The sequence below is a fragment of the Hakea prostrata genome, unplaced genomic scaffold (assembly GCF_041222555.1).
Source record: "Hakea prostrata isolate BN-2017 unplaced genomic scaffold, UWA_Hpros_2 contig_212, whole genome shotgun sequence".
Classification (NCBI taxonomy): domain Eukaryota; kingdom Viridiplantae; phylum Streptophyta; class Magnoliopsida; order Proteales; family Proteaceae; genus Hakea; species Hakea prostrata.
Genome location: NW_028291331.1, coordinates 34,140 through 54,241, shown reverse-complemented (window position 1 = coordinate 54,241; position 20,102 = coordinate 34,140). Strand labels below are relative to the sequence as shown.

General features: G+C 39.9%; 1 non-coding gene across 1 annotated transcript; it reads left to right on the top strand.

Annotated features, from left to right (window-relative positions):
• The first annotated feature begins 1,257 nt into the window (after positions 1-1,257).
• LOC148998648 (small nucleolar RNA R71) lies at positions 1,258-1,364 on the top strand. The gene has a single exon (XR_016171140.1). It is a non-coding gene; the product is annotated as a small nucleolar RNA R71 (small nucleolar RNA).
• Positions 1,365-20,102: the final 18,738 nt, after the last annotated feature.

Here is a 20,102-nt window from a genome sequence, read left to right as displayed (position 1 = left end):
CGCTTTTGGGTGCACAAATCTTTTAGAAACTTAGCATAAGCTGGGACTTGCTTGATAGCATCTAATAGTGGGAGATTGATACGAACTTGTTGGAATAAATCAATCATCTCCTGCATCTTAGCATTCTTTCTAGAATCTGGAATTGAGGACTCAAGAGCTTCAGGGAAGGGGGCTTTGGGAGTGTAAGATTTAGGAGTAGGACCCTCTACAATCGGAATGTGCAACCACTTACAAGGAAATTGATGGGAAATACTCACAGGTGGTGTTTCTTTACTAGGCTTGTGTGCATCATTGCCAGTCTCATGAGTCAAATCAACCTCTTCTTGACTCTCAAGATCAATGGGCAATGGCTTAGGAGTAGGCAAAGGTGCATAATATTCCTTCCCACTGCGTGTCACAACCGAGACTGCTTGGACTTGTTCTTTCCTAGACCCAATTTGATGATTAGGGTTACCTATTGGTTGACTAGGTAACTGACCAACCTCCCTCCTACTGATGGCATCAGCTAGTTGACCAAGTTGAGTTTCCAATTTGTTAATGGATTGAGAATGGGAATGCAACAATTGAGTGTTTTGCTCTAAGCCACTAAGTGCTTTTAGTACCTTATCCTCAAATGATGAATTATGTGAAGGTTGTGAAGATGATGGTTGCTCATTCCTGTAGGCATTTTGGTGCATATTAAATGGAGGTGGCCTATAAGGTATTTGATTAGAGGGATTGGGCATTGAGTTTCGCCATGAAAAATTGGGGTGGTTTCGCCATCCTGGGTTGTAGGCATTGGAATATGGATCATTCCCCAATTTAGAGACTCCTTGGGCCAAATGTGCATGCTCCTTAACAAACCCAGGGTATTGTGTAGCCAAATAGCAGTCAGTGACATGATGGGATAGGCTAGAACATAAAGCACATGCTTCAATCTGATTAGGTGGAGAGAAACTTGTAGGAAGTGGAGATGGGGTTTGTTGTCCTAATGACAAGAGATGGTCCAATTTCTTTGATAGCAAGTCAACCTTAGTGCTCATCTCAATGGTAGGATTAATCTCATAGAGACCACTCCTCTTTGGTTGCCCAATGGATGGAATCTCAGTCCTAGCTGTTGAAGCATGGTGTTGGGAGTTTTCACTAAGGGTCTCAAAAAGTTCCCATGCCTCATTCTCATTCTTGTGCATGAAAGTCCCACTACAAGAAGAATCAACCATTTGCCTATGTCGGTCTCTAAGGCCATCATAAAAGCATTGAACCAATTGCCATTTAGGAATAGCATGGTGGGGGCACTTTCTAAGTAATTCTTTTAGTCTTTCCCAAGCCTCATGAAATTGTTCTCCTTCTTGTTGGGAGAAACTCGTTATCGCTCTCCTAATGCTATTGGTACGGCCAATGGGGAAGAACTTTTTAAGGAACTCCTGTTGCATTTCTACCCAAGTGGAAATTTTAACATTGTCTAAAAAATGAAGCCAATGCTTAGCTTTATTTTTAAGGGAGAATGGAAAAAGAAGTAATCTTAAAGCATCAACTGAGAGGTTTTGAATTTTAACTGTGGAGGACACCTCTAAAAACTCATCTAAGTGCTTATAAGGCTCTTCATTGGCAAGTCCGTAAAAAGATGGTAGCATTTGAATCACACTAGATTTGATCTCATATTGAGCCGCCTCTATGTTAGGCAACTTAATACAAGAAACCGGAGTATATATCGTAGGAATGAAATGCTCACTCAAGGGCCTCATTGGAGGCTCATAGTTTGCCATGGTTCTTTGCCTTCTAAGGTTGGCCAAAGTCTCTTCTAACTCTAAGTCAAGTGGAGTCAACTTAGGGTTTAGGGACCTACGACCATGCATACACACAAAAGAATAAAAAAAAGAATAAGCTAAATAAGTAAAATTAAAAGAAAATAACTATAGCAGAAGGGAGAGTTTAGGACGTACCTAAAGCGCAATCCACGTGATCTTTCGAACAAAAGTTACACATGTGGGATCTGAGGGATGGGGATTTTTAAAAATTAACCTAAACAACCCAACTAATGCAAATATTACAATTGAAAAGTCCTAAATACAATTATATCTAAGAAAGAAAAGATAACAACCTAAACTAATTATCGAATCGCTACTCTTGCAGTTACCTACAAAACATAAGAAAAAGAGATTAGTTAAATAAGAAAAGAAAAATAAAAAATAAAAAACACTAAAATTACTCTGAAAATTATGCCTAATTGACAAAAATCAATCCTAGCAATCGTGCTTTGGTTCCCCGGCAACGGCGCCAAAATTTGATCGTGTCACTAACCAATCAAAAATAAAATCCTATACTAATCTAGCAAGCAGAAAGTACGGGGTCGAACTATGGGGAACTAAAAGGCTAAGTTACTAAGATTGAATTTAACAAAACTAAATTTAAACTAAATCTATTAACTAATGTAAAACGTTAACTGTGAATATGTGAAGATCTTTGGGATTTCGAATCCCCAATGCTTTTCTCTAACCGATATAACTCTATACTTCAAAGTAAATAAGGATGGTCTTCCTAGATATGCCCTATCTTCGCAAGACTATTGTCCTTCATGGAAGCTTGGCACGCTTAGTTCGCTGAGCTATAGAACATCTTTGGCCAAACTCAAACACAATCAACTAGAAAAGATAGAACAATCAAATTAATGAAATAAGCATGGTTCATCTACATCCTAAAGAAAAAGAACTAGCTACTCATTATCACAAAGTTCATAAGAAAAATAAAGATGAAACATAGGGGGAGAGAGAGAGAGATGTGGTCTTCTTCTTCAGCAATGAGAGAGATGAGAGCCACATTCGCCGTCCTCTTTTCTGTGTTTGGCTTTTCTTTTATGTCTCCCGCACACAATGAATCCCCCCTCTTTACCCGTCGATTTGACCTTTATTCTTTCAGAATTTGGGAAAACTAAAAAATGGAAAGTTGTAGATATTTTCAATATAGTTTCATAGCATCTTGAATCATCGAAATCCAAGCTCATACGAGAGAGATATGCTCAAAATACTAAAGGTAGGTCTGTTTACCCGATTTTCAAATTTATTACCAATTTTGTTCCTTAGACCTCCACCTATTTCCAATTTGGCTAAGATCTCACTTTTCATGATTTCTTGAGCATCAAGATTGAATGCCATGATTTAAAATCCACCAATATCTAATATATTTGCCAACTTTACGCCATATTATCTCTAATATCCAAAATCTCCTTATTCCTGAAAAATACACAAAAATACTCAATTAGATCTCTTTAATTAAATAAGTATGGGGAATTAAAAAAACAAAAAAAAAAAAAAAAAAAAAAACACAACCACACAGAGAGCCAGACACCAACGAACCCCCAAAGACCAATGATGCGGCACCTTGGGCCCCCACCACCCACCAAAAAAATAGGGTGGTACCATATTTTAGGTCGCGCCCCACGCCCACCCCCGCCCCCCCCCCCCGTGCCGAGAAACAAGAAGACCCCCCCCCCCCAAAAAAAGGGGCCCCCCCAGGGAAAAGGGGGGGCCCCACCACGGTACCCAACCCGTGAGGATTCTCTCTCCTAGGTTGCGAAGGATACTGAACCGAGTTGGTTGGTGCCATAGGGGATGTATCTGGACTTCATGTAGACATGTAACCAGTATGACCTTGCATTGGATTAGAAACCCCGACATGCGCCAGTACTCATTACCAATGGTCATGGTAAGAGAGTGTTGACTTAACCCCCAGCCATGGAATTGAGAGCCGGTGTGGACTTTCCCCTTTTCCCCGGGTTCCCTACGAGAGGTAGCCGGTCCTTGCCGGATCGCAGTGATGAGACTTACCCGGAGGAGGGCTGGTGTATAACTTAAAGCATGTCAACTATTAGAGACCTGCATAGTTATAAATCATAGTATCATGCATACTTTGCATTCATTCATATTATTTATGTATCTTGGCATTGTTGGATAATTGATGGGATTTGTGATTGTTTTTTACTGAGTTCTCTAGAACTCACGTCTTTATTTTGTATTGTTTATTAGCCTGCACAGAAGAAGGAATTATACAGGAGGATGGACTGGTTTCCTATGAAGGAACCATCCCCTATGAAGAAGATGTGGCACCGTCAGTGGGAGATGGAAATAGCATGTGCAGGAGCTCCTGCAGCTGCATGGAGTGCGCTTATCGCACCTATTGATGATCAGAGATGGAAGGTGGTCAGAAAGTTCGCTCGGCGAATAAAGTTGAATTGGAGAACACCTTACCTTGAGATCCATGAAAAACACTTTTTAGATTTAGAAAAGGAAACTGGGAAGAAATTGATATAACTCTTTTGTTTACTTCCGCTGAACCCTTATCCATTTTATTCATTATTTCTTTCCTTTATTATTGTTATTGGAGTATTTGGACTCCTGTAATTCATTTAATTCAGTTATTGAATAAAATTTGCTCTTGATTATCTTTATTTGTCTTAAATATTGTTGATAGACTAAAACCTTGGATCTTGTGACGGATCGCATCCACGGGTTGTCGGGCGGGTAACCGAGGCCGGCGGGTGGGGTGTGACATTTACAGTTTCAAATCTTGCAACTTCATGTGCATCTGTAGAACTGTATTCATTTACAATTTCAAATCTTGCAACTTCAAGTGCATTTAACAATATTTGTGGTGCAAGACTAACAACCACTATATACAATAAATAAAACCATTATGTTTAGATTGGTTAATGACAAACCACAATTGTTAAGGCAACCTAATATATTATTTTATTCATATATTCAATAAAATACATACCTTTTTTTTTTTTTTAATCACGATACACTTACATTTCAAGATGGAGAAGGTAACTCCATTGTTTACAAAAACACGCGAGGAGGTCAATCATTATTTTCACTTTGGAATCGAAAACATAATGATACATAGTCTGCTGTCTTTCTTCTCAAAACGCAATACTTTGAGTGGAGTCATTCATAATTACTTTGAGCGGAATTGTGCTGATAATGTGTTATAAAATAAAGCAGATATATTGAATACAAAGAAGAAAGAAAAGATGAGTTCCGCCCTTCTATTGAGTTAGTCATTACATATTTATAATGGAACTAGCATCTTCTCTAATATGGTAATATTAGAGTCTACAAAGAAATATAATATATGATTCTCACACACAATAAGATAATTTTGATATGGAAGGATAGATTGTCACCCAAACTAGAAGGTGCATAGAATGGAAATATTGACTGTCAATTGTGTAATGAGATGGCTGTGATCTTTAATAATATGAGAATGTGAATCACCAAGATTGCATCCTAAGGTAGTTAAGATCTTCAATTGGAAGTACAATTTCTTTGGGAGTAATGGACATCCATAAATAAATACTATTTATAACAATTATCAATAATTTACCTATTTTTTCAAATATGTGTGGGCCCCACAAAATATATGTGGATTTATTTCTTAATACAATAAAATAACTCATAAGTGGGACCCCCAATGGATTTTATAAGGGCCCACACAATATGTGTAGCTAAAAAGCATTAATGCTTTCCCAACCTAGACTTCTATTCTTCACCCCCCCCCCCAATATTGAATCCTGGCTCCGCCCCTGAGTGTGAGGGAGAGGTTCTAAGAGCTGGTGGATTGTAAGTGTAAACGTGGTCTTCCAGCGTTGTGTAATGGTCCTGTACCACCAACCATTCTCATGAAGATGTTATTGTAGACTTGTATTTCAGTATGTTGGCCTAAGCCACGGCCTTGCAAACCCCTTTCACAACACTTTCATGTCGTGTGCATAAATTTGAAGCTTCTGAGCTTCTCAAGGGTCACGGGTGGGAAATGAAAGCCAGATTTCATGGCGTTACTAGGGGGAATGAAAATTTAAAATTTGTTGAAGCATCAAGCATCTGATTTTATTTTTCTTATTTTTTATTTTTTGGTACAAAGGAGCTTTATTAAGCAGGGGGTGGGGATAGTAATATGCCTCAGCGAGATTCGAATCCACAACTTCTTCACTAAGAGGTGTTGGTTTCAACCACTAGAATAGATCTGCGTTGATGATATGCACCATGATTACAGAAAGGTTTACAACTCAATGAACTCAATGAACCTAGACGATATGCAAAAGCCTAACACACTACAAGTAACACTCATCTTTGTAAGCCTAACACTCGGATGCAAACCAAAAAAAAAAAGCCTAACACTCGGCTAATCAGCCTGGTCAAATTTTTAGTCAACGTGACTCAATTTTTTCTTTTTTCAATTCCTTGATACAAAATAGAGAAAATTTGTGAGAAAAACAAAAACCTAAACGATAAAAAATAATACTAAAGGAATCACATTTTTTTTTTGGTAGAATAGAATTTTATTAGCTAAAAGGAAAAACCCCTATTACAACCTAGAGCTAACTGATCAAACAAAAGAAACCAACGAATATTAGGGGAAGGGACTGAAATATTAAGAAAGGCATCTTGAGTAAGAGCACTTTCCTTTGCTAGGACATCAGCTATCATGTTTGCTTCCTGATAAATGTGTCTAAAGTTAACCTCTTTGAAGGACTGTTTGGTCTTCATGATGTTGCCTATGATTGGAAAAAGTGTTGTAATGTGAGGAATTGCTCCTTTAAAAGTTTATTATTCACAAGACCCCAATAGGGTATTTATAGTTACAACCTAGTTAAGTCCTATACTAAGTAGGAAAAGGAAATATAGAAATAAAACTCTAGACTTATGAGGAAACATAATCCTATTCTAATTAGGAAACCTCAGTCCATGTTTTCAACACTCCCCCTAAAGTTTGAGCATAGATATTTATCATGCTTAACTTGCTCATAATGTAATTGAATATCTTCGTGCTCAAGCTCTTTGTAAGCACATCAACCCATTGGTCGTTTGAAGTAACAAAGGTGATATGGATCAGCCCAGCATCAAGCTTCTCTTTGATGAAATGTCTGTCAATCTCCACATGCTTAGTCCTATCATGATGTACTGGGTTATGAGCTATGCTAATTGCTGACTTACTATCTGAGTATAACTGTATAGGAACTTCCAAATCTGTCCCAACCTCTTGAAGCAGCTCTTTAAGCCATAGTACCTCACAAATGCCTTGAGCAACCGCCCTAAACTCGACCTCGGCACTGGACCGCGCAACTACATCTTGTTTCTTGCTTCTCCAAGTCACAAGGTTACCTCCCACATATACACAATACCCAAAGGTAGACCTCCTATCATCTGGACATCCTACCCAATCTGCATCTGTATATGCCTCAATCTTCAAATGTCCATGAGCTGAAATTAAAATTCCTTTTCCTGGAGTAGTCTTCAAGTATCTCAAGATCCGATATATTGCATCCAAATGTGAGGAATAGGGATTATGCATATACTGGCTAACAATACTAACTGCAAATGTGATGTCAGGTCTAGTGTAAGATAGATAGATCAACTTTCCCACTAATTTTTGATGCCTTATCTTGTCAACTGGTTCTCCTTCCTTTGCCTTCAAGTGTAGGTTAGGCTCAATAGGAGTCTCAGCAGGCTTACATCCTAGCATTTCAATTTCCTTAAGAAGATCCAATGTATACTTCATCTGGGATAGAGATACACCACTAGTAGAATATGCCAACTCTAAACCTAGGAAATATCTTAGTTTTCCCATATCTTTGATGTGAAACCCAGCCCTAACCTTGACCCGAAAACCTTGTTGTTTCTAGGTCCGACAACCTGAAGTAAAGCAAGAAGTCAACTATGGGCCATCTCAGTGGAAGACTTGGTGTTTGGCTTAGAATCCATGAGAGTTGATGACAGTGTTCCATTTATGGAAACTTGTCTAGGACTGAAAAGGAAACTGCACCCTGATGAAGATGGAATTAGTTGATGGACTTGGAGTACTCTCTGACTTGGTTCGAAGGCATTTCTACATACTAGGTAAGCCACTTGGTGTGTGTGAAAACCCCTTCAAGTTTGTATTTGATCTGAGCCTTCAATTCCCTATTCTGGACTTGTTGTCCTGATTGGTCAACTGGGCCAGTCGACCAATCAATCGACCAATGGGATCTGTTTTGTTGAATTAGGTCTTGGCTTCTCTATTTAAGCCCAACTTCAAGTCTAATTCGTCTTTTGTGCCTCCAAACTTCCTGGAACGAACCAGAGCTCTCCTCAAGTCATCTCCTTTGCATCCTTGGTGGTTTTCTTGTCGGATCTTCATCAAATCTCGTGCTTTTGCATCACAAGGTATGTGATCATCCTCCTCTCTTCTCTATCTTTGATTCTCTATAGTTTTTCTTTCCTTTTCTATTTGAGAACATTGAAGTTGTCTCTGTTGCAACCATCAGTCTACTCATCTTCTCTCTTTTCCTAAGGATTTAAAGCTTGATGGATGATCTTCATCAAGATCATCACTTGCTTTTGAAGGAAACCATGTCTTCATCTTCTTTCCTTTTTTAGATTCAAAGTTCTTCAATCTTATATCTATTTTTCTAGAAGATCTATACATGCTTTTCATAAATTCTTTATCAAATTAGTAACCCACCATCCTATAGTTTCTCTTCCATGAATTTGCCATGATTTCTCCAAGTACCTTGATTGACCTATTTATGGTAAGTTTTTGTTTCCTACTTTGTGACTTGAAGACTTGATGTTATTAGGGTTTTGAAGTCCTATATAGACCAATACACTATCCATGCATATTCCCTCTTGTTTGGTGGCAATTTGAATCACAAAATTTGGATTTTGAATCAAAAATCTCTGATTTTGTCTATCACTGACTCTGTTGGTCGACTGATTGATCGACTGAGTCAGTAGACCAATCAATCGACCAATGAAGACAGTAGCTTCAGTTTTGATTTATTTTTGGTTGATTTGATTCCTATCTTATGGAGATCTTCCCTAATAAGGTATCTACACTTGTCTAGGATCCCCTTCCAAGTTTAGAAAAGATCTTCATTGATTCTCGGGATTCTGTGCGATTTATTTAAGGTAAGGATAGTTATTTCTTTAATTACATAGATTGCATGATTTAGTTTCCATATGTGAATCTCTCTAATTTATTTCCATAAATAGATTCTTATATTGATGTACTACTGATGCAACTACTCTAATTACAGTAGCATTACTTGTTTATGTTAATTAGTTCATGTATGACTTTACTTGCCAATTATATTTGAGTTGGATCATGTTCTTGATTATATTCCATATGGGGAGTTACTATAATTGTGATATGATTGATTTACGGTTGTGAATGATTAGGTATGGTTTGGAAAGGGGAGGTGTCCTTTTGACACTTTTGTCCTTGGACATTAACGAGAATATTATGGGATGTTTCCGAAGATGCCCTTTGACACCTTCCTAAAATGTTGGTTGTCATACCTAGGGCTATCTAGAAGTGTTTGGCTAGGATGTCCCGTTATATCAGACCCTAGTCGGAAGGGTATTGAGACTGAACAACCCGTGGTAGCAATGGGGACTCGTGGGCGCTCAAGACCGGTAGCCAATCCATGAGAGGACATGGATCACATTGTGGATACTCGAAAGAGGCCATTCATTGGTAGGGTTGCATATGGATAGACTTGGGCTCATTGCCACTTAAGACCGGTAACTAACCCGTTAGGGGACGTGAGAGCTTCCCGTTTACCATATGTGGATAACCAATAAGGTTGATGAGTCCGTAGTCAGGGACTATGAGGACTCTAGTGTGAAGGATACCGGAAAGGATCGCCAGGGGCGAGGAATGGACGTATATGGATCTGAGTTGATGTAACTAAGTAGAGGACTTGCATTTGGCTAGGCTTTAACCCTAACATGCGCCAGTACTTAGACCAATGGTGATGTGAGAGAGCGGTGACCTAAACCCCAGCCATGGAATGTCCCGAGGGATGCCGGACCCACTACCAAACGCGTTGTGTGATGAGACCTTCCCAAAGAAGAACGGTGCTATGACTTAAAGCATGTCTTCCAATAGAGACCAGCATACATAGAGTTAGAATCATAATGCATCATGTGTTTCATATCACATTGCATCATACTTTGCTTGGAAATCCTGCCATTTATGTTATTATGGATTAACTGCCTTACTGGGTTTCTTTTGAAACTCACTCCTTTTGTGCTATGTATTGTTAGATTTCTCTACAGGCTCAAAGTATTATGACTGCTTGTATGAAGAAGCGCAGGGAGAGGAGACATATCTCCAAGAAGGTGATTGCGGTTACGACGATTACATTGAAGATTCCGCGGGTAGTCATGCTGCGTACGATGCTTAGTCCATCGATAGAGTGGAAGAGCCCTTGTGCTATTTTTGAGATACACTTATAGAGATGTTCTCTATAAGATTGAGAACGATTTAGTTACTCATGGTACTTGTTATTGGGATTAGTTTTTATCTCTTTTCCTTTCTTTTTGGAACTACTTTTCCGCTGTTGGTAGAGTGAGATTTCAGCCTCACTTTATGATTTTGACATTATTGTTACCTTTCGTACTCTGATGATATATGACTTTATTCCTTCCTTATTTGGATCTCTCATTTATACTTTGCACATTGATTATTTATGTTCATGATTATGTTATTGTTTATGTGGGAGGATGATTACCTCGATACTTGATCTTCGGGGCTGTGGATCACACACTCGGGTATGCCAGGTAAGGTACCAGCTGGGTGGATGTGACATTTGATCTCAAATTCAGTTCCCAAAAAAGTCTTTAATGTTGAAATCTCATCCTCACTACTGCCTGTGATCACAATATCATCCACATATACTAAAAGTATAGTAGTGTGGCAACCATCTCTTTTAATAAACAAAGTGTGGTCTGCATTGCTCTGCTTATAGCCATTAGATATCATTGCCTTATGGAACCTTCCAAACCACGCTCTTGGAGATTGCTTCAGCCCATATAAAGGCTTCTTTAACTTGCACACTTTCCTATAAGCCTCTGTAGTAGAATACCCGGGTGGTATATCCATATATACCTCTTCTTGGAGTTCTCCATGCAAAAATGCATTCTTCACATCTAATTGTTGTAAACTCCACCCTTTATTAATTGCACATGAAATAATAGTACGAACTGTGCTCATCTTGGAAACAGGGGCAAATGTCTCCTGGTAGTCAACGCCATAAGTCTGAGTGAAACCTTTGGCCACCAATCTTGCCTTGTACCTTTCAACAGTCCCATCTACCTTGTACTTGATCACAAACACCCATTTGCACCCAACAATCTGCTTTCCTATGGGCAAAGTCACCAAGTCCCATGTTTTGTTTTTTTCCAGAGCTTGCATTTCCTCATCGATAGCTTCTTTCTAGTTTGAGTGAGATAATGCCTCCTACCAAGTGTTAGGAATAAAAGTAGAGGACAAAGATGAAATAAAACTTTGAAATCCTAGAGATAGAGACTGATATGAAACATAATTGGAAATAGGATGTTTGGTGCAAGTTCGAGGCTACTTTCTTAATGCAATTGGTAAGTCTAAAGTAGAATTAGAAGAAGGGTCAAAGACAAACTCACTTGGAGGAACAGAATGTTTAGGGCTAGGAACCAAAGCTTTTGACTGGCTTGGTTCAGAAGGGGTCACTTGTTGCTTTTTTTAATAGGTCTTCAGAGGTCTAGTCTCCCCCTGTATATCATCCACCAGCTATTCCTGTCCGGTCATTCCATCTTCCAAACGAAGATTATCTGTAGGAATCTCAGGAGAAATATCGAAAGGAGGAATCATTATTAGAACCTCTTCACTAAAACTCTCCCCCTGAAGAGGTGTAGGGGAAAAAAAGGAAATTTGTTCATGGAACACAACATCCATAGAGACAGAAAAACGACGAGAACTAGGATGATAACACTTATACCCCTTTTGTGTAGGAGGATAACCCAAGAAAATGCACTTTAACCCACGAGGATCTAACTTTCCATGAACATGGTGGTTCCGAACAAAGGCAACACATCCAAAAACCTTAGGTGAGACTGTAAAGACTGTTGTACCTAAAAGAACCTCAAGGGGACAGCATTGGTCTAAGACTCAGGAAGGCATTCGGTTAATTAGATATGCCGCAGTAAGAACGGCTTCACCCCAAAACCGAGGAGGCACATGCATAGAAAACATGAGGGAACGTGCTACCTCAAGTAGATGTCTATTCTTGTGTTCGGCAACCCCATTTTGAGGTGGAGTGTCGACGCAACTAGTTTGGTGTATGATGCCATGATTTGCTAAGTAGGAAGGGAATGCGCCACCCAAGTACTCAGTTCCATTATCCGTACAAAGGATTTTGACTGTCGCCCCAAACTGAGTCCTAATCATATTATGAAAATTTTGAAAATACGAGAAAACGTCACTTTTTTGGTGAAGTAAGTAAACCCATCTGGTCCTAGTACAACAGTTGATAAAGGTAACAAACCATCTATGACCAGATACAGACACGGTCCGAGAAGGACCCCACTCATCAGAGTGAATGACTAAAAAAGGAATTTTACTACGATTATAGGGTAAACATGCTTGGTCTGTTTGGCCAAAATACATGCCTCACAATAAAAATCATTTAAATTGCACCTTTTAATCAGATCAGGAAATAATTTGGACAAAATAGGTAAAGGAACGTGGCCAAGACAACTATGCCACTGTAATAAGGTAAAAAGTGCAGGGGAGGTGGAACTAGAGACCGTAGAAAGAGTTGATGGGGACCCATCCATTAAGTAGAGCCCCCCTTTCTGTCTACCACTGCCAATCGTAAGCCCTGTTTCCAGGTCTTGAACCACACAATGAGAAGGAAAGAAAGTTATTTTGCAGTTCATATCACGAGTAAGGCTACTAATAGATAAAAGGTTAGCCAACAACTTAGGAACATGCATGACATTAGATAAGGTAAGAGAAGGCGAACAGATAATAGATCCTTCCCCAGAGGTAGGGGAGAGAGACCCATCAGCCGTTCGAACATCCTAAGCAATAAGGACAAATGAATAAGTATGAAACAAAGTAGATGAGCCTGTCATATGGTCGGTTGCCCCAGAGTTGATTACCTAGGAGGGATAAGTCAAATTGACATTGTGACAACCAAAAATACCGGTGGGGATTTGTGGATCAACAGAGGGATCAATGACAGAGACTATACTTATACTGGAAGTCTGACTTGGAGAAGATGAGTCAAGTCTGGACATCAATTGGCGAAGGTGTTGGAGCTCATCTGAGGAAAGAGGTGTTGGAGTACTCAGGGTGTCAGAACTAGCTTGATTTGCAGATGTTTGATTGCTGCCCTTGATTCCATTTCTACCTCCTCCACGGGAATTTGTTGAACGTCCATGCAACTTCCAACACTTGTCCTTTGTATGACGCTCTTTTCCACAATACTCGCACTTTACTGGAGGGCGAAAATTACCAGAACTAGATTTATTATTGCCATAACCAGTCACCAATGCAAATCTATCAGATGTTTGAGTGTGTACCATAGCTGTCCTTCGACTGTCCTCGGTATCTACCATGGCATAGGCTTGAGCCAGAGAAGGGAAAGTCTCTCTCGAAAGGATCTGTACGCAAATTTGATCAAATTCTATATTCAATCCTGCCAAAAAATCGTAAACTCTCTGTTTATATTCCCATTGTTGATAGGCGATAGCATCTTCAGCATTCTTCGATGTAAACTTCCCATAGAAATCTAAAGTCTGGTAATATCCCCGAAGAGTGTTATAGTACTGAGAAAGAGGAAGGTCCTTCTACTGTAACTGATTGATTTTCTGTCTAATTTCAAAGCACTGTGCATCATTGCCAACTCTGGAGTATGTATCTTTAGTAACTTTCCAAATAGTTGCCGCATCAGGAAGGAGGAGATAACTCTCTGCTATGCTAGATTCAATGGAGTTGATGAAAAAACCCATGATCAAGCATTCATCTGGATACCACTTGGAAACTTGCAAATTAGGTGTGGAAGGTTTTGTAGAAGTCCCATCAAGATGGCCATTAAGACCACGAGCATCAATAGCTAGGGAAACTGAACGAGACCATATAAGATAATTTGTCCCATTAAGTTTCACAGTGGTTATCTGAAGCGGAGAAAACTCATGATCCTTATGAATGGAAGGCATGGGAGACTCTTTAGATGTACCAGATAAAGGAGATATGGGATCATCCATAATTGCAAGGAGAAATTAAAAAAGTCCCTAAACTTTTTCAAAATTTACAAAAAAGTCCCCTAAAATTGTTGCAAATTGCAAAAAAATCCCTGAACTTTTTCAAAATTACGAAAAAGTCCCTGAAATATTTTCAAAATTACTCCCATTAATTCACGTGAAAAGTATCTCCTCAGGTTACCTCCAATTGGTATATTGTTGAATCGAAGTACACCAGAAAATTTCCAAGAAAGACTGGAGGGACACAACCAGTCCGCTTAAATACCAAACTCCTTAAACAAAATTTTCCTAGACATGCACTTAATCACCCAATATATAGTTGCAGGATGCCCGAAAAGAAAACAAACACGTGAATAGCGATTTCAAAAAAAAATTCTACAGCACCTCTGTAGGATGAAAACAAAACCTTGTTTTGATACCATGTTGTAATGTGAGGAATTGTTCCTCTAAAAGTTTATTATTCACAAGACCCCAATAGGGTATTTATAGTTACAACCTAGTTAAGTCCTATACTGATTAAGAAAAGGAAATATAGAAATAAAACTCTAGACTTATAAGGAAACATAATCCTATTCTAATTAGGAAACCTCAATCCATGTTTTCAACAGTTTCCATGGTGCATCCTTTGGTGCCCGCCTTAAGATATGGATCAGGGCTTGATTGTCAGTCTCTACCTCTAAGTTGGCCAAATTAAAATCTCAAGCCCATATCAGACCCTGTCGTACAGCTAGAGCTTCTATAGTGAGGATTTCTTGAGTAGCCGTGCCTTTACCAAAGCAAAATGCCATCTATCCTTTGTGATCTCTCGCTATGCCTCCTATACCTCCTAGCTTTTGATTTGCAAGAAAAGAACCATCGACATTCAATTTGATGAAGTTGGGCTACGGAGGTTCCCACTTGATGATGGATGGCAATATTGTCTTATGTTCCTGACTTATGGCTCCCTGGTGATAGAATTGCAAGGTCTTCCAGATCGGAAGGTAACATTAGCAGGGGACGGTGAATCCTGCAGCTCAAAGAGACTAGTATATGCCTTCCACATGAGTCAGAGGGCTATGAGAATTATCAAAGGCTGTTCTGAGTTTTGATCATGCTTCCAAAGATAGATTAGACTAATGACTTTATCCACTAGGTTGCCTAACAAAGTTAAGATAGTAAAGTGTAGCCTCACCCATACTTCGTGAGCTAGATGACAATTTAGAAATATGTGATCTGGAGTTGTCTGTTGTTCTCCACAATGAAGACAAAATGGTGAACACTGTAATCTCCTTTGTTGTAATAAAGACGTTGTGGGCAATTTTCCATGTAGAACTTTCCATAAGAAATGTTGGACTCTTGATAACACTGGAACTTTCCAAAAGATTTTCCAATTGATAGGCCCTGTTTGCACGTAGGAAATATTAGTAGATGCCATCAAGTAAGCAGATCTTACCGACAAATTGCCATTAGTTGTCCACTGCCATAATTGTTCATCATCAAGCTGATGGAAAGAAAGAGGAATCTCCATCACTTTGCTTACAACTTCTGGAGGCTACCATCTTAATAGTAGGTCCTTCCAAGAGTGTGTGCGCTCATCTATGAAGTGCGCTAGCTTTGTTGGGGCCAAGGTGGCATGAGGAAAGCATCCCATATCCATAGGAATCTGAGGGATCCAGTTATCAAGCCAAGGGTTAATAGTCTCACCATCTCCAACTTGCCAAAATAGACCTTGTTTCAGTAGATCTCTTCCCATTAGTATGGATCGCCAGCCCCATGAACCCGTTTCCGATGCAGACACATGAAGAAAAGATTTATGTCTGCAATACTTTCTTAACATTAAACGCCCCCAGAGTGAATCTAGATTTTGTAATAAATCCCATGCCTTTCGAGACAGAAGAACGTGGTTAAACTGAAGGAGATTCAGGAAATTCAGACCTCCTTTTGATTTTGGGGAGCATAACGTTTGCCAGTTGATGGTATGTACTTGCTGCTTCTCACCTGCTGTGACCAGAAAAAAGTTCTCATCTTTTTCTCCATAGGTTGGATGGAAGCTTGAGGAAGGCGAAAACACGACATATAATGTGAAGGAAGGGCCGCCGGAGTAGATTGAATAAGAACTGCCTTAGCAGGAGATGCTAAGTATTTAGATTTCCAGCCTTGCAACCTAGCATTAACCCTATCAATAAGAGTAAGACAGTGCTTTTTCTTCATCTTTTTTGCAAATAGCGGAATTCCCAAGTATATGTCATCCACCGTTGTAGGAGAAATCTGAAAGTGTAGAGATAGTTTTCTTTTCATCGAATATGAAGTGTTGGGACTATAATGTGCTCGAGATTTGCTATAATTTAACTCCTGCCCCGAGACCGCACAATATTGATTGATAATTTTTTCAAAAAAGCTAGCTTCTTTCTTTGAAGCCTGGCCAAATAAAATAAGATCATCTGCAAAGGCTAAATGAGACAATTGTTCTCCACTTGTGATAATTGAATACCTCTGATATTGCCATCTTTAACTGCTTGTTCAAGATGAGATGTTAACACTTTAGCACACAAAACAAAGAGATAGGGGGAAAGAGGATCACCTTGTCTAAGCCCTCTAGTCGGGGTGAATGAGGAAGCAGTTGATCCATTAACCAACAGATTATAAGAAACCGAGGTAACACGGAACATTATCCAAGCAATCCATTTATCGGGAAAACCATATTTCTAGAGTGCGAGTTTGAGAAAATTCCATTCTAATTTGTCATAAGCCTTGCTCATATCCAGTTTTACAGCCATAATGCCCTTTTTCCTTCCATTGTGTCCTTGAATTTTATGCATAATTTCATGAGCTATTAAGATATTATCTTGGATGTGTCTGCCTTTAATAAAGCCATTCTGTTAAAAGATATCAGGTGTGGCGAATATGCTTAAGCCTTGCTACCAAGATTTTTGAAATGATCTTATAGCTCACATTACAGAGGCTAATGGGTCGAAAGTCCCCTACCTGTGTAGGATTATCTATTTTCGGGATCAGAGCAATGTAAGTGGAATTGTGATTGTGAGAAAACGTACCAATGTCAAAAAATTGTCGCACCATGTCCTTTACTTCCCTTTGAACGAGATCCCAACTATACTGGTAGAAAATTCCTGGAAAACCATTTGGACTTGGGGAGTTGAGCCCATTAAGCCCATGGACTGCATCACAAATTTCTTCGTCACTTACAGATCTCAATAGCCATTGTCTATCAGCATCAGTGACTCGACCTTCTATTGGATTTAGAAATCCATCCTGCTAAATAGGAGTTGATGACGTCAAGAGCCGATTAAAGTGTGACAGAAAGGCTTGTTCAATGTCATGTTGCTCAGTAAGTATTGATCCATCCTGGTGAATGTTTCGAATTTTATTCCTTGCTCAACGGGTCACTGTACTCTAATGAAAGAAACGAGTGTTTCTATCTCCCTGCAGTTTCCAGTTAATGCAAGACTTTTGCTGCCATTTGCTAGCTTGCTGGGATAGATCTAACCTTAGTTTTGCAATTATGCATTTCTCATCCACATACCATTGCTCCTTTCTACTATCAATTGACACCTGTTCATGTTGACCCAACAGTTGACGTAGATCAGATTCCGTGTTCTTAAGTCTTTTCACATATGTTTTGTTCCACTGTTTAAGTTGTTTAGCTAGCCTCCTCAACTTGGAAGCTAAAAGAAATGAGTAGGAGCCGATTATTGGAACTCTCCAAGAATTGATCAAAACTTCAGAATAAGATTCTTCTTGAGTCCAAAAGAGTTCAAAACAGAATGGCCTCTGTACTCTAGAGCGGTCCCCATCCATATGTAAAAGAAGAGCTTTATGGTCTGAATGAGTCACCATAATGTGGTTAACCTGTGCCTCTGGAAAAGCTGATGGCCAGTCAAAATTACATAGGAATCTATCCAATAAGTTTTCCATTCTTCGCTGACCTTGTTTGCTTATTAGACCATGTGAATTTGGAACCAGTAGTTGGAATACACATCATACTTGCAGAATCAATAAATTGTTGCATTGGTCAGATCAGCAAATTAGGAATGATGCACCCCCTATCTATCTGAATAATTTAAATATGAATTCCAGTCTCCTCCAATGATCCAAGGCTTATCAATGAACGAGGCTAAGTTTTGTAACGTTTGCCATTGATAATGTTGAGTAGTCAGGACCAAGCTCAAGTAACCATATATTAGGAGAGTCACCACATAACAAGTGAATACACCAGTTCGAACTCCACACCACATCAACAGTAGTAGAACCTTTCCAACAACACACAAGACCACCTGCATTGCCTACTAGCGGGATAACTATTAACTGATTGTAACCTCATTTATTACACAGAACACTCATATTTAACTTACTAGACTTAACTTCAGAAAGAAAAACAAAGTCGGGTCTATGCTTCAAAAGTAGGGCATGAAGTTCCTTTTGTATAGAGGACCTACCCAATCCTCTACAGTTCAGCGCAAAAGCTCTCATTTCTCCTCTGATGGCCTTTCAGGGCTGGCCATCATTGCCTCAGTGCATATCAGATTCGATCCATACTGGTCCACTTTCAATTTCTTACCTTTGTCATTCTCCATATCAGAAATATCCTCCTCTTTGATGTCCTTGAGAACCATCTTGCGTTTGCATGGTAGTATTTCATTGCCTTCAGAGATAATCCCCCCCCCCCCCCCCCCCCCCCCCCCACCAACAAAAAAAAGGCCCCCCCCCACCCCCCCCCCCCCCCCCCCCCCCCCCCCCCCAACAAAACCAACACCCCCCCCCCCCCCCCCCCCCCGCCGCCCCGGGGGGAGGACGAAGAACACACCCCACCCAAACCAAACCCAACAACAGGAAACAAAACAACACACAACAAAAAAAAGAGAGAGGAGGGAGACAAAAGAGTACAAAACACACCACCCCCACCCTCCCCCCCGCCCCCCCCCCCCCCCCCCCCCCCTGGGGGCGCGCCCCCCCCCCCCCCTATTGGGGGGCCCCCTTCCCAGGAAATGGGGCCCAAACCCTAAAAAAAACCAATTTTCCTCCCGTAGTGCGTAATAAATGCGCACTACGGTGGAGCGAGCCGTCCGATCTAATCGGACGGCTCGGATCATCCTCCCCATTAAAAAATCAAAAAAACCCATTACCCACCTCATTAAGTGTGTGAACAGAGTTCGATCTGTTCGGTTCGGTCTGATGCAAACCAACCGGTCCATCTGGGCGGTTCGACCGGGTATAGTATATCTTATTAATGGTGTATTACATACTACCAGCCTATACGTATATATGGTTGTACAGTAACCGTATATACAACCAGTTCAAATTCTTTTGAAATTTACGAAACAAACCCCTGTTCTAAACCACCCCGCCCATTTCATTTTCATTTGTGTTTTCGTTGTTGGCTAATCTGAAGCAAACCTTACCAAGCTGGAGAAGAAATCGCAGGAGAGAAGAAGAAGAAGACCCCTTTGTGTTTTCGTTTTTGGCTAATCTGAAGCAACCGTACCAAGATGGAGAAGAAATCGAAGGGGCGTCGTTAGTTGAGAAACGAAGAAGAAGAAGAAGCGAGAGGAGAAGAAGTGGCGGTGGCAGTTGAGAACGAAGAAGAAGAGGAGAAGCTCCAGCTGCGATTTTGAGAAATCGAGGGGCGTCGAGATTGTCTCGTCTCGTCTCGTCTCTGCGATTCTTCGTTCAAAAGGTAATAACCAACTCTTAAAACCCTTACCAAGGAAATTCCTGATGATGTGGTCGAAACCCTGATTTTGTCGTTGATTAAAGCTGAAAAATGCTCTGTAATAACTTGGTCGGTTTCTTTTAGTATTTGTTGTTTTACCTTTTTGTGGGGTTGTGGAGGGGTTTAATTTTGTTGTTCTGTGTACTGCATAAAATTGATGCATTTGGGTATGTGTGTCTTAATGGTTCTCATTTCAAGTGGTAAATCCTGTAGAGAGAATGGTTAGTTTAAATTTTTCGAGCTGCTATTTTGAACGGTGACCTTGTATAATGAAGGGTGACTGTGTGTATCTGGGTTGTCATTTGTCTCCTTGTTCAAGTGGGTTTAATTGGTGCAATTTGTTTATCTAT